We start from the raw sequence: 14,036 nt of genomic DNA on the forward strand, positions 1-14,036 counted from the left end.
TATGGGTGTCCTGGCAGTCTGTTTAGACTGATCTCCACGGGATGACATTGTACTGCTGTTGTCAGCATCCAGCACAATTTGCCTCTGTAGTGGATGTTTGTCCATCTAATCTTGGAAAGGGGATTCTTCTAGTGGATCTAGAAGTGTTTTAGCACAATGGTTGTTTTAAGTTATGTGTGAAAGTCAGAATGATCATTTCCTATTTGTGCACATGTCTTTAATGCATATTAATTAGCTTGATGATCACTATTTTAGGCATCCACTGTAATTAAAATAAAGAATAAGGTTCTAAAAAGGGCTTCTGTCGTGAGTGGCACACGCAGGGCAACTCGATTGCTCTGCGTGCGGAATCGACATCAAGAGATTTCGGAAGCATAATTTTTTGGTACTTGGGCAGCTGGTGATCGTTGGTCCCGGCGCCTGCGCGGTTGTGAAAATAAAGGTTTTCTTTAGTAGTTTAAAAAAAAAAAAAAGAATAAGGTTCTGTAACGTTCATAAAGCTTATCAAGGAAAACCATGAATAATTATGTTTATTTCATTTTGTTTACAGAAGCAACACAGTATCTATTTTCTTTGCTGTTATTCAACTTACATATATTTCTCATTTTTATTGCAAAATCTATTGATTAGTTTCTTAATATTACTCTTATGACTAGTGACTGAGATATTATTATTGATATTATCATCCTCCTATTGCCTTCACATGAAAACTAGGATTACGTTAATGGTGTAAATTTTTAAGTTGCAGGTCTCTTTTGTATAGAAAGATTCCTGAGTCTAGTACTAGTGCCTGAAAAAAATATCTGCATGGTGGTATTTGTAAGTTTAATGTGGCCAGAGTATACACATGAAGTTTGGAGTTCCCTTTTAGTTTTATCCAGGAGTGTAGTATATCTATGTCTTATTCTGTATCAGGTATTGTTTTGCTCTATATTTCATGATATTGACTAAACTTCTCATACTTCTTATGTACACTGGAGCTAGTTTACTATCATTAGTTACCAAACATAAACATAGAAGGCTTAAGAACTTAATGAAGAATATTAGTCATACTGTAGTATCTATGCTCATATAACAAAGTTGACAATTTAACAGTGCAGTTTGAATGGTGAAGAATCTGGAGAAGCCTAACTTTTCTCCTTCCAGGTTACCCAGGAAGCCTTAAGAAGCTCTTAGCAAAAGACCCTGGTGTGCCATGTTAGTTTAACTGGAGAAGCACCTATTTCTAAGCTCATTGAAGGGTTGTTGGCAATGTTTAGACCCTTGCAAGCTGTTGTTGGCTGAATTTCTTTGGCACATGGCCTCTATATGACAGCTTCCATCATCAATCAAAGTTGAGAAGGCAAAAGGAGTCAGATAGAAAAATGACAGTCATAATCATTTGTAGTCTAATCATGAGAGTCATATTGAATCAACTTTGCTAAATTCTATCAGTTATCCTGAAATTGCTAGACCCAGTCCATGTTTCAGAAACTGAGACTGCACAGAGTCAGGAGCCAAAGACAGGAAGTTTTAGTAACCATTTTACATGTTAGCCTTCCACATTGTGAGTGGGCAGAAGAGTAAGATCATGAATCCCAGACATTTACTGATGAGGGCCATACCACCTGCCAGGCAAATAAACAGTGAAGAACAGTAGAGGCCAAACATGTAGGACTGATGACCATTGATTATTGGACAATGGTTCTCAGATTCCAGTCTTCTCTTTCTCACAGGGTCATCTTCACTGTAAGGAAAAAGAAGTATATTTAGGAAAAGTAGACAGTTCTTCAGGTTACGATGGACAATTTTCATTGGGTTTTTCTATAGGGTAAGTTGGCTTATGTCCATTGAAGTGATGGTGTGTGTTTAAATATTTCAACTTCTAAATTATGAGCCTATTGTCAGACCTTATTCTAGTCTAACAAAATAAATTATGGAGAACACAAATCCGCTTCAAAGTGTGATTATGTTTTAAAGTCTACATGTTTTATGAATATTAGGAAGTATTAATTGAATATAAAGTTAGTTTTAATTATGGTTATACAATTTGACTATATGGACTTTCCTTACCCTGTGTCCCCTCTCACTTCCATATTGTCTTTCTTCTACTCTTATAACATTTTTCCTGTGATGAACTAATGATTTCCTTACATTTGCTTGAATCTTGAGTGAAGAGTTACTTATTTACAAGAGAACTGAACACTTACCGTTGGCTACACCACTGAAAATCTCTTACCCCAACAGTGACCACTAATTGCCCATAGATCCTCACAGAGAAAAGAGACCTTGCAAGATCCTATGCTAATCCCACAACCAGAGATCATTAACTGCCTAGACATTCACTGACCAGTTCTGACAATATCACTAGTCTATAGACATAGATTATAAATATAAATATTTAAAAAGTAATTTGGCATGTATACGTGCCTGGTGAGCTTCTCCTCCTTCTGTAATGGAATGTTGACAAGCCCAGTGTTGGTCAGGTCTTGTGCAATTAATCATAGCCACTGAGAGTTAAGAGCACAAAAGCTATGTCTCTATCCCTTTCTCCTTCTCTTATGTTCTTCCTGCTCCATTTTCAATTCTCCCTGAACCTTTGAAAGGACAGTTCAGATTGTCCCTTTTAGAGCGAGTGTCCTGAAGTTGTTTATTCTAAGCACCTCAATCAGTTCCAAGTTTAGGAAGTAACCAGTGCTCATTGCAGAAACAAGTTTCTCTGATTGGTTCTGACAATATCTCCAATCTATAGACAGAGATTATACATAGGATTATTTAAAAGGAAATTTGACACGTGTACCATGCCTATTTAACATGGAAACAAAGGTAGTTTTTCCACTAAAGCCTAGGACTTTCCAAGCATAGATGTTGAGTATATTTATAGTACTTGGCATGGAGTAGGCCAACAAACTGATGAGAAAGTGATTGGCCACACCACACTTCTCATACCTTCGTAACAGTGGGCATATATTTAATGGCAGGTCAGTAATGTAGCATGTGAGGTCTAGCTGAATTCAGCTGTTCTCGGTGGTCTAAATAGCAACTTTTAGCACCAGAAAAATTGGCCATAGAGACAGGAATTCTTTAGCTCAGTACTGGTGTTTTTCTCTCATACAACAAAAGCATATTTGAAAATAGGGTCTTCCCACTTAGTTCTGGTGGGGGGCCAATAAGAATTGTAACATCATGCAGTGTTTTAGTATAACAACGGATAAGAATTAATGTGAGGAGGCCTACACATGGCACAGGGACTTTTGATTAAGAACCATATGCTTTTGGGAGTGATTTTATCTACCACATAGAATATCCCTATTCATTTTTTTTTTACATTTTAAGCAGTATATATTTATGTTGAGCATATGGTTTCTCATACTCCTCTACTCTTTTCTTTCTTTTCCTTCCCCTTCTGCTGATTCCCTTTCTTTCACTTTTTCTTCTAAGTTACGTACTACACAGACACACAGACACATATAGAGAGGGAGGGATTGTTGTCTTGTACTAACACTAGGGACCAAAAACAAAAGAAAATATTAGTATGAGTTTACATCATGTTATTATATCCAGATGCATCAATTTTCCTACAAATATTATAACTTAAGGACTCTTTATCCTTGAGAATCATTCTACTGTGCATGTAGCAGATTTTTGTGGCCTTTCCTTTTGTTGTTGGACACCTCAGTTGGTTTTGTAATATTGTCAGTATTAATCATTAATGATAAGGTTATGATTTTATATAAGAGAATACATAATATACTTAGGCAAATGCCTTATGTTGTCAGAACTTACTCACTGGATATGAAATTTTCTATATATATTATTTTAGATAACATCTCTATGTTTTAATGATCTATATCTTTACAAAGCTCATATATTTCAGGTTTAGACATTTTAGTTCTTTGAATTTAGATTTTCATGCAAGTGCCATTGTTTTACACATAAATACTTGACTAGCCTAATGGATTTGACTATAAAATCTTGCAGTTCTTTAATGAATTATAAGGTACTTCTACTCACTCTGTTTGGCTATAAATGGAAATTCCTGTCTATTACGTACCTGAACATACCATGAACCTATTACTAAGAGCAAGGCGTAACTAACATAAAACGATGTATTTTTATAAGATATTCGTAGATTTGTTGCAGCTGTTATTTTATTTTAAAGAGTTTCTGCACAATCTTTTTAAGTCTTGAGACATTTTTACATCTGCCACTCACACTACTTTTTCATACTTCCTGTTACTTCTGCTTCCTCTGCACAGACTGTCAACCCTCAATTACTGACAGTCAGTAGTCTTCCAAAGAAAGCAATTCTGTGCTTTACAATTGTAAAACTATATATAAGTTGTGATCTATTTTTCATTTTACATAGATATATTGGAAACCAACTATGTATTCAGAGAGGTCTTGTCCTAATGTGTCAATTAGATTGTTTTTCCATTCACACAATTGGATTTTTAATGATTTCCTCTACCAAAATGAAGAACAAATATGGCATTTTACTACTGATAACTTGTAAACTTAGTACGGATATAATCACTGTTATCCTGTTTGTCTGTCTAATCAGGGAATATTATTAAATATGGTCATGAAATCAAGGAAGATAATGCTTAGCAACTGAAAACTATTTATAAGTAAAATACTGCTATGTGATTAATCCATTAAACTAATTTATTCTGAAAATGCCTTCATTTTATAATTGTGAGTGAAAGGACATTTGAAGTAATCTTGCCTGGGAGCTCAGCACCCTGTTAAATATTTTTGATTTAGTGTAACTACATATGCTTTAGAAACTGTCTAAAGGAAAAATGTTCCTCCATTCTTCCTAACAAAAGGTTCAATTGAACCGTGGGAACATTAAGTTCTTTTTACATTGACCATTTAGGATATTTATCCCAACTGCTGCATTCACAGACTGCCATATGGTCATAAAAAGCTATTCAGTGAACATATAATAAAACACTCTGATATATATTGTAACACCAATCTCATCCTGTAACCAAATTGTACATTGTTTGAGGACTTCAGAAACTGTTCTCTCTGACAGTTTTTGTTTCATTGTCCTTTCTCATGCTTGAATTTTTGAACTAGTGCTTTTAGTGATGTCTGCAAAGACTTTTTCAAATTTAAATATAAATATCAGGAATGTTATCTGAAAGCCTGTGGACCATTATGAGGCAGACAAATCTCCTCCAGCAAAAATAGCAATCAAATTTACAGAAAGACTAATATTTATCTGAATGAACAAGTCTGTAGTTCTGATTCTTATGTAATCATTAGCCTTGTATTCTGAGACCTGAAGAATTGAGTTCTAGATTAGAACATTTATATTTAGTGGATATTGGAAAGATTTTAACACCTGCATTTGTGACACATGTTTATGATTTTGGTATTGTGCTAGTCTCTAAAAACTATTTGTCTCCAGGTTAGTAGGTGTAAATTATGACTTCTTTTGATTTTTCTTAGATGTTTTGAGTTTGTTTATATATACATATAAGATGTTTTGAGTTTGTTTATATATACATATATATACATATACATATACACATATAACAATAATTTCTTTGTATAGAATAAATTATAAGGTAAAATGATTATTTCTTACGAGAGGTTTATTTGTTTATATGTGGTAATATTTGACATTTGATTGATTCTGACAGTGTAATATACAAATATATACAATGAATTGACTAAGTCTCCTAATTAAGAAGCAACATGTGTCTTATTCCAATAAAATAAGGTTTCAAGCTTCAAGGTTGAAGCTTGATGATGAATATTAGTAAAATATAACAACCAGGGAAGGAAATTAACTGTGAAGAACATAGCCACTAATTCACATATAATAATCTTTACAAACAAAATTGTCAGATCACAAAAGGGAAGTAACATAAAATGTAAGATAACTTTTTTTTATTTTAAACAGAAGCTTTTAATTAGTGAATTTTTTTCATTTTTAGTTTTTCAAAGGGAAATTTTCTATCTTTTTTAAACAATGTTTTAGTTTACTGCAAGACATTTATTCTTAATATCACAAATTCTTATGAAATAACCTTAACAGAAATGGCGTTACAAGAGGTAGAAATGGTAAACTCTTTCACTTTCCTTTTCTGTCCCTGTCTTTAAAATTCAAGTTGGATTCAGTTCCTTAATTCTGAAACACAGTGTTTACCTATAGGTGAGGTGCGTCCTACAGCTGGCACTTCCTGTGTAGCCTTGCTCTTTTCTGTGAGAGTCCACAGTATACCCCCCTCGGTCTGCCTTTACTTCCCCTTTGACCTAGGAGGTCTGTGGCAGAGCACATTGGGTTCTAATGCTTCCTTTTCTCCTCTGATCTTTCCTCTTTCCCCTCCTTTTTTCTTGTCTCTTTTCTTCCTTCCCTCCAATCATTTTCTTTTTCTTCTCCTTAGCCCTGTTAATTTTCTGCAGTTTTCCATACAATTATCTATACTCTTGATATCTGTGGGGTTTGATTTATAAGTTTGGTTTTGACCAGTTTCTCATACCTTTGTTCATAAAGCCAAGGAAATTAATTAATTTTCTGGGTTTAATTAGATTTTCCATAATTTTAATATAAAAACTTTAAATAGCTAGACAATTCCTCTCCCATTAGCATCAAAAAGGTGTCTGTGGGATTTATATTTAAATAACCCTGAACCATACTAGAATTCTTGAATTTACCTTTCTGTTCATCTACCCCCGCCACCGTATATCATGTTTTTTTTTTTTTTTTTTTTGCTTTTTTTTTTTTTTTATTAACTTGAGTATTTCTTATATACATTTCGAGTGTTATTCCCTTTCCCGGTTTCCGGGCAAACATCCCCCTCCCCCCTCCCCTTCCTTAGGGTGTTCCCCTCCCAACCCTCCCCCCATTGCCGCCCTCCCCCCATAGACTAGTTCACTGGGGGTTCAGTGTAAGATAACTTTTAATAGAGAGTGCACAGTGAAATTTGTGGGTGGGTCCAGTATCGTTACAACAATATTTAAAGGGGAGAATAAAAGAAAAATAGGGCCTTGTTGTTCAGTGTGAATGAATTTGTCTAACCCTGTTTGCTGATTTTGAAGAAGTATAAATGGGGTCATGAGCCAAAGATTATGGGCAAGTTCTGAATAATCAGAAAAATTAAAGGAATTTATTCTTGCTTAGATCTTCTAAAAGGTAATATAAACCGACAAAGCTTCATTGTAGCTAACTGGGATACATAAAAAAAAAAATGGTCAACCTGCAGAACTGTAAATTATTTGTATTGTAATGTCATGACAGATACGTTTATTATCATGTCTGTATTGGAGAACTAACAAACCAAACGAATGTCTGAATACTATGGAGCAAAGTCAAGGAAATGAAACTTTTACTGTGGAGTGCCTTTTGAAGAAGAGAGGTTAAGGCGAGACTGTGGGTCATTCAGATACTAAAAGCATTTTCTATCTCCAAACACTTCCCAAGGCTGTATAAAGAGTCATATAGACTTGATGTTCTTTTCCTTTTTTATTTTACTTTTACCTTCTCCTCCCTCTCCTCCCTTCTCTTCCCCTGCTTTCTCTTTACCTCCCTTCTCCTCCCTTTCCTTTCCAAGTATGTCTCCTCACTCTCCTCTCTTCCTTTCTATATCTTCCCTGTCCCTAGTCTTTCTTGTCCCCCTCCCTTCCTTAAATCCCTAACTTCTATCATCCTTCCTTCTATCCTTCCTTCCTTTTCCTTTAATTTTGTTTTATCAGGGGCAGTTGAACCATTTGATTTTTCATACAACTAATTTCAAAGAATATCCTAGGCATAGAATTATCGTAAGAAGGAAATCTCCCTCTTGCAAGATATTCATGTTTATGAATTCCAGTTCAGTTTGAAAAGAAAATCACACACTCTTACCCCTGCCCCTTCATTTCTTTCTGAAATTAATGTTGCTATGTAGTCCTGATTGGCCTGGGGTGGTGGACACCCAGGTTCAGCATCTCAATAATATAAAGGAAGTGTTTATAAGATTGAAAAATATGATTATCCAACAACAAATGTCCAATCCTGAAAGCATAACCACAAGTAATGTTATATGGACTGCGGTTATATTTAGGAACATATATGTATATATGAATAGGTAACATCAATTAATGAAAAAGCCATGTGTGAGCAAACGGAGGCATATAAAAGGGACTTGGAGGAAGGAATGGGAAATAGAAAATAATGTAATTATAATCTCAAAAAAGCCAAAAGAAGTAATAGGAAAATATATCAAAATAGCCTATTTTATTTAAAGGTAGAATTTTAACTGCAAAGAAATTTACAATTAGGTATTTTCATGCAGTAAATTGAAATTATCCATCTATTTTCTGGGTATTTTGAGACTGTACTCCTAAATAGGATATTAGAAAACAGTTTACAAAATATTGTGAATTGAAATTTTCATTAAAAATCGATTCATCCACAATATTCTGTGAGCTTTAGGTGTGGGGGTATTTTGTCTTTTAAAGTGGGAAGGAATTAATCAAGAGATTCAAACCTTGTTAGAGTGTCAAGAAAAGATTTGGTCCTGGTACCCAAATGAGACATTTATATGAACCCCCACCACCATGAGGGCTCAGAAAACATCATGCAAGAAGTGTCAAAATAATATAAAAGTCAGAAGATGAGGAAAAGCATTGTGAAGTGCTATCTTTGGGAAATAATATGGCTAATGTTATTACAAAGTAAACATCTTTCATTACCATAGGCTCGTATTAATCAAATCCTACTTTAATAAGTATACCTAAATGTTTTAACCTCCCTTCTAGCCCACCACCGACAAGAGGTAGTGGATAGGAAAGGTTAATAGGGCCACTGAGTTCTGGACCTGCTTAGTAATAGTCCTTTGGGGCGGATCTAATCCGCATTGTCAGGGTATTAGCAGTTCAGTTCACACGAATTAGCAGAGCCAGCTCTGTCCACCTGCAAGCACCGTTCACGAATCAGCAACGGCCGTTCAATTGAGAAGAAACCTCAAGGCTTTGCTAATTGGCCTGAGTTTGGGGAAGCAGCAAGAAGCTGCCAGGATACCAGTAGAAGTTATTTGGTGCTCTATTTTCTAGGAAGTCATGACATATGTTCCTCAGCAAAGAGTGGCAAGGTGAACCGATAACACAGCATTTTCCACTGTCTGTTGGGTTATATTTATACCCTTTCCAAACATCACATGTTCTGTCACGCTAATGCTCTCGTGAAACATCACATGCCCCCTTTTCAAGCAGCCTCCAGAAAAATGTCACCTTCTGTTCTCAGCAAAATATTTTCCCACTGAGAGGCCAAACCCACAGTATCGTGAAACTAGCCTCAGCTCTTTGAAAAAGGGGGTGAGGAGGGGAGGAAAAAAACACCTGAGAACTTGACCTGCAGCTGAACCCCAGCTGCATCCAAGGACCAGGGAGGACCTCATGGCTTGTCCTTGGCCCACAGCCCAGAGTTACTCCCTAGCGACTTCTAGCAGCAGTAAATCAACGATAAGTCTGATTGTTTCAGATGTACTTTCAGACTTTTTGTGATTGTTCATGGTCTTGTTCCAGAACACCCACGTCTCAGCTTACAATAGTCAGGCAATTAGGGGCTTACCAGCCTCACTTCCTCCCATTTTCCTATAAAACCTGTCCCAATGAGGGTTCAGGGTTGCTTCACCAATCCATCATATAAGTCAGTGATGAGTATACCTAAACTCGAGTTTTAATAAAGTGATCCTAATGTGATTGCACCACAGTCTGTCGGTCTCTGTATCAGGCTATCTGTAGAGGACTGATGCTGCTGACACTGCTCTGACAGTCACTGTTATTCCAAGATGCTGCACTGGCTGCGCTGAGCTGAGTTAGTGAGTACAGTGCAGGGTAGCTTCTGGGGGTGAGAGCTTCGGGAATTTCACAGGCAATGTTATAGCTTTTGTGACAGATGCTCTCAGACAACAGAGAATTCTCACACACACCTTTATTCTTTCTGATCTTATATAGAATTTGGACATGAGTTGGGCCCGACAACAGACGCTTCTTATTGGTTTGGCCTTAGATACATCATCTGCATGAGGAAGGACTTGTGGGCATTGTCCCTACATGACTGATGGCCAGAATTCTCTCTATGGGGAGCTGTGGCTACAAGGCAGGGGTCTGGAGTCAGGAGCAGGCAAAACTCCTACCATCCCTTGTGGGTCTCCGTGGCTTCAAGTCCTAGCTCTACTTTACCACGCTTCGCCTCAGGGTCTATCACCCCAGAGGCGTCGCCTCCTTGGTGTTCTTTTGGGATTCGTAAACATTTCTGGGCACAAAAACACATATCCACTTCAGCAAACCATGCTCTCATTAGAGAATTTCCAGAAAAATATCACATGACTAAACAGAGTCTCCAAAGAAACCCAAAATTTCCACTTCAGGTTACCTAGATAAGCCCAATATCAAGTTAGCCAAATTCTAGCAGAGACTGGATAAATAATCTCCAGGTTTTACCACTTACTAAGAGTTATTGACAATGCGTAGATGCCAATTGAGAAAGAATTGGGGTTTGATTGTTTCATTTGTTTGAGAATTTGACCAGTGTCAGGCTTCATTTTATATATATATATATATATATATATATATATATATATATATATATGTTTTGTTTAATTCTGATTGGTTGGCTCTGAGGACCACAGTTAATACAACAATATTATATGATGATATGAAAAAGAAATTTCCTGCATTGAAGATGTTGCTTACATATTTTCTTCTACTATTGAACTATAATTGTAAAATATTAAAGGAGAAAGACTATTAGGACACATGGATGTCAGGACAACTATAAATATAAACTATAATGACAAATATTCTCTTACTCCAAATCTCTTTGGTCAGGTTTATTAAGTGCCAACATCTTGGGGTGTACTCAGCAATGATAGTTCAAAGAGGTGTATACAAATGCTTAGGTATGTCTTGGCTACTCTCGGCAATGGTAACAAATGTAAGATGCCTGCATGTGTTTTAACATACTGACCTTTTACATATATACTCAACAGTAGAATTACTTCATAATTTGGTAATCCCAAGTTCAATCTTTTTAATAATGTACATTCCTCCATAAAGTGTACACTCATTCCATTTACTTCCATGAAAACAACCTTCCATTTGTCAATATAGACAACTGAAAGACATTGAGATTAAATGGCAGACACAGAGACATTAATAGTTCATGATTTCACTTGCAGACTGAGTACCATTAATAAGCATGAAATTACTGGGGTATGTTGATTAAAGGCAGGAACACTTAATAGTAAAATGGATAATGACTGGGGTGTCATTTTGTATGATAATGATATGTTGTAAATTAATAACATTTAATATTTATAATTGCTAAGAAACTGGATCTGAAATGCTCTTGTGCCCATATATTCTAATATTCTTTTGTTCATGCACACAATCAACCAAGGATAAGTACTAGAGGTCATGAATATGTTAGCTAAATTACCTTTGGTAATCATTCAAAATACATGAAATGAGGCTTTTGAGGAGGTCTTGCATAGCTTAAATATGTACTTATATGGCATATATATATGTCTCTATGTAATTTTATTGTTGATAATAGAGTATAATGCTGTGAAAATTAGAAAGAGAGACCCATTAGTAATTCCTGAGCTTAATCCTGGCCATTCATAGTACATCCTGTATATGTTTCCTCATGTCACCATTATTTCTCCAAGCAACAATGTGTTTTTGGTCATCTTTTTCAGAGTATTTTTTAAAAGAAACTCCTTGAACCAATATACTTGTCCTTCTTTACCAGTGATAGTCACTTTTGCTCTTGATGATGCAGATATAGGCCACATTAGACCATATCAAAAGTAGATAAAGGCAGATTTATTAGTAAGCAGATCTAGGGTGGGATAACCTATCTTAGAGTTGAAGGTCAGTGAAAGTCACATATCCAGGCTAAAGCAAAGGGGTCTTACAGAGTTTAGGCAAGAAATGATGCCAGCTAGGAGCTGGGATTGTGTCAAAATATGGTAAAAAACTGAGCCCACAGGCAGGCAGGCACTCTTAGGTGAGTTGTCTGAAACTCAGAGTCCAGGAGTGATGATGTTGGCCCAGAGTTTGCTCCAAGTGGGTGGGGGAATTTTCTCTGTGTGAGCAGCATTGGGAAAGGAGGGCAGATGGGTTTCCCCAGCTTGCACTCAGGGTAAAGCAGGGGTTCCAGCCTAACAACCAAATAAAACAGCAATGTTTTATCCTAAGTTCTTACACTTTTTACCTGTTATTCCTCTAAAGAGACCATACATAGTTACCTTCTCTAGACCCTCTATCTTACTCTCTCCTCAGATGGCTCCTTCATGTCCCTGCTCCTGCTACAATGAAATCTAACATTTGCATGACAGTGACCAATTATCTGACAAAAACAACACATGGAGTAGAGAGCTATATTGATCCGTGATTTCACAAGATTTGTTACACAGTCTCTGACTTAATTAACAGTGTTTGGGTCTGAGGACAAGCAAAATGTACGTAGAATGTAGTGGAAGTTTTCATAGAGGCTAGGAAATTAAAATCACCAGTAAATTGAAAGAAGTAGGCTGTTCAAGGACATCCTTCATCGACCAACTTCCTAGAATCAGGCAGGAAGTTTTTGATAGATGTGGGATAAAACAGTCATCAGATCACTAATCAGGTCATACATAATCTGTCTCTGGAGCTACTCACTAAGGTGAGGTTTTCCTATATTTGTGGCAAATAGCCTTCTTTCTTAGCTATTCTTATCGCTTATGTGTATTCCCCTTTTTAAATCTACCTTTATTAAATATCAGTTAATTTGTAGGCATTTAGGTATAAAATTAATATTTTATTCAATTTTGTTCATGAACAGAAATGTTGTCTTCTTGCTTTGAAAGTTTATGTTAAGATGATTTATTTTTATTGGAATAAGCGAGAGAGTTAAAATTGGCTACGTATTTCCTTGTCTAAAATAAACCTTTATTTTTATTTGTTTGCTATTTTGTGGATGTGCCTAGAGGCACTGAGAAGTTTCCTTTAATGAAAAGTGAGTCTGTGGGATGTGGAAAAGAGAATACACTGCAGACATCTGTGTATCTCACCAGGAGTTGTAGGGATTGTGAACGGCTTCTAGTGGAGGTTTATTGCATTCTAAAATGCTAACAAGTTCATGTTTCACAATTGGCGAGTTTGAATGCTTTGTGAATGTCATGTTAAAACTTGTGTAATAAATGAGTTTGTCTCTTGGAAATAACATACATATTAATGAAATGGACTGGAGCTCAATAAGCAAGGTGCACAGATATGATTTACTATTTCACTATTTTTAAGCAGGACTGAAATATTGATTTTGTACAATGTTGAAATTTTACAGGGAAAAATAAATAAAAATAAATTGTGAAGTAATTTCAGAAAATTCCTATACTTTTCTTGTCAAATATCTAGAATTTCTTATATGTGGATTTAAGAAATATAAGTCCCTAGGTTGATTTACTGATTAATTAGCTTGAAATACTCACCATAAATTATAAACAGAATAATTCTCATTTTAAGAATCTTAATTTAATATAATTTGAAGTGCTTATTATAAATATAAAAATGTGTCAGTTAGTCCAACTTAGTTACTCATGCCTTTAATTTCAGAACTCTGGAGACCAACCTAGTAAGCTTAAGACCATCCTGACTATCAAAGGAATCATAGGCCTGTGAGGACTACAAAGTGAGACTTTGTCTTAAATATGTAAATAAATATGTTAAATAAATATATTAAATGAATGTAAGTGCAATATATATATTGATTTCACAAATAAGGAAGCAAGATATTCTAGCATATATAGTCTTAAATATTAATAAATTTAAGACATTTTACATCAGTTCTGTCATATGCCCACTTTGCCTTAGAATCAATGCATGTTCTGGTTGTCTAATGCTAGTTTATGTAGAATATTGAGTAAGCATTGGAGACAAAATTTATGCATGCATTCTACAATAAAACAAGATCTAAATTACGAAGATGATTCTGGAATGTTATAACCTTATTTTACCACTACAAATATGAAACTATCATATACTAATTGAATAAATGGATGTTTTTGGGGACT

General features: G+C 35.5%; 1 non-coding gene across 1 annotated transcript; it reads left to right on the forward strand.

Moving 5' to 3' along the window:
- The first annotated feature begins 290 nt into the window (after positions 1 to 290).
- Positions 291 to 424, forward strand: LOC120094898 (U11 spliceosomal RNA). The gene has a single exon (XR_005489590.1). It is a non-coding gene; the product is annotated as a U11 spliceosomal RNA (small nuclear RNA).
- Positions 425 to 14,036: the final 13,612 nt, after the last annotated feature.

Source organism: Rattus norvegicus, chromosome 9 (assembly GCF_036323735.1).
Source record: "Rattus norvegicus strain BN/NHsdMcwi chromosome 9, GRCr8, whole genome shotgun sequence".
In the NCBI taxonomy this organism is placed as follows: domain Eukaryota; kingdom Metazoa; phylum Chordata; class Mammalia; order Rodentia; family Muridae; genus Rattus; species Rattus norvegicus.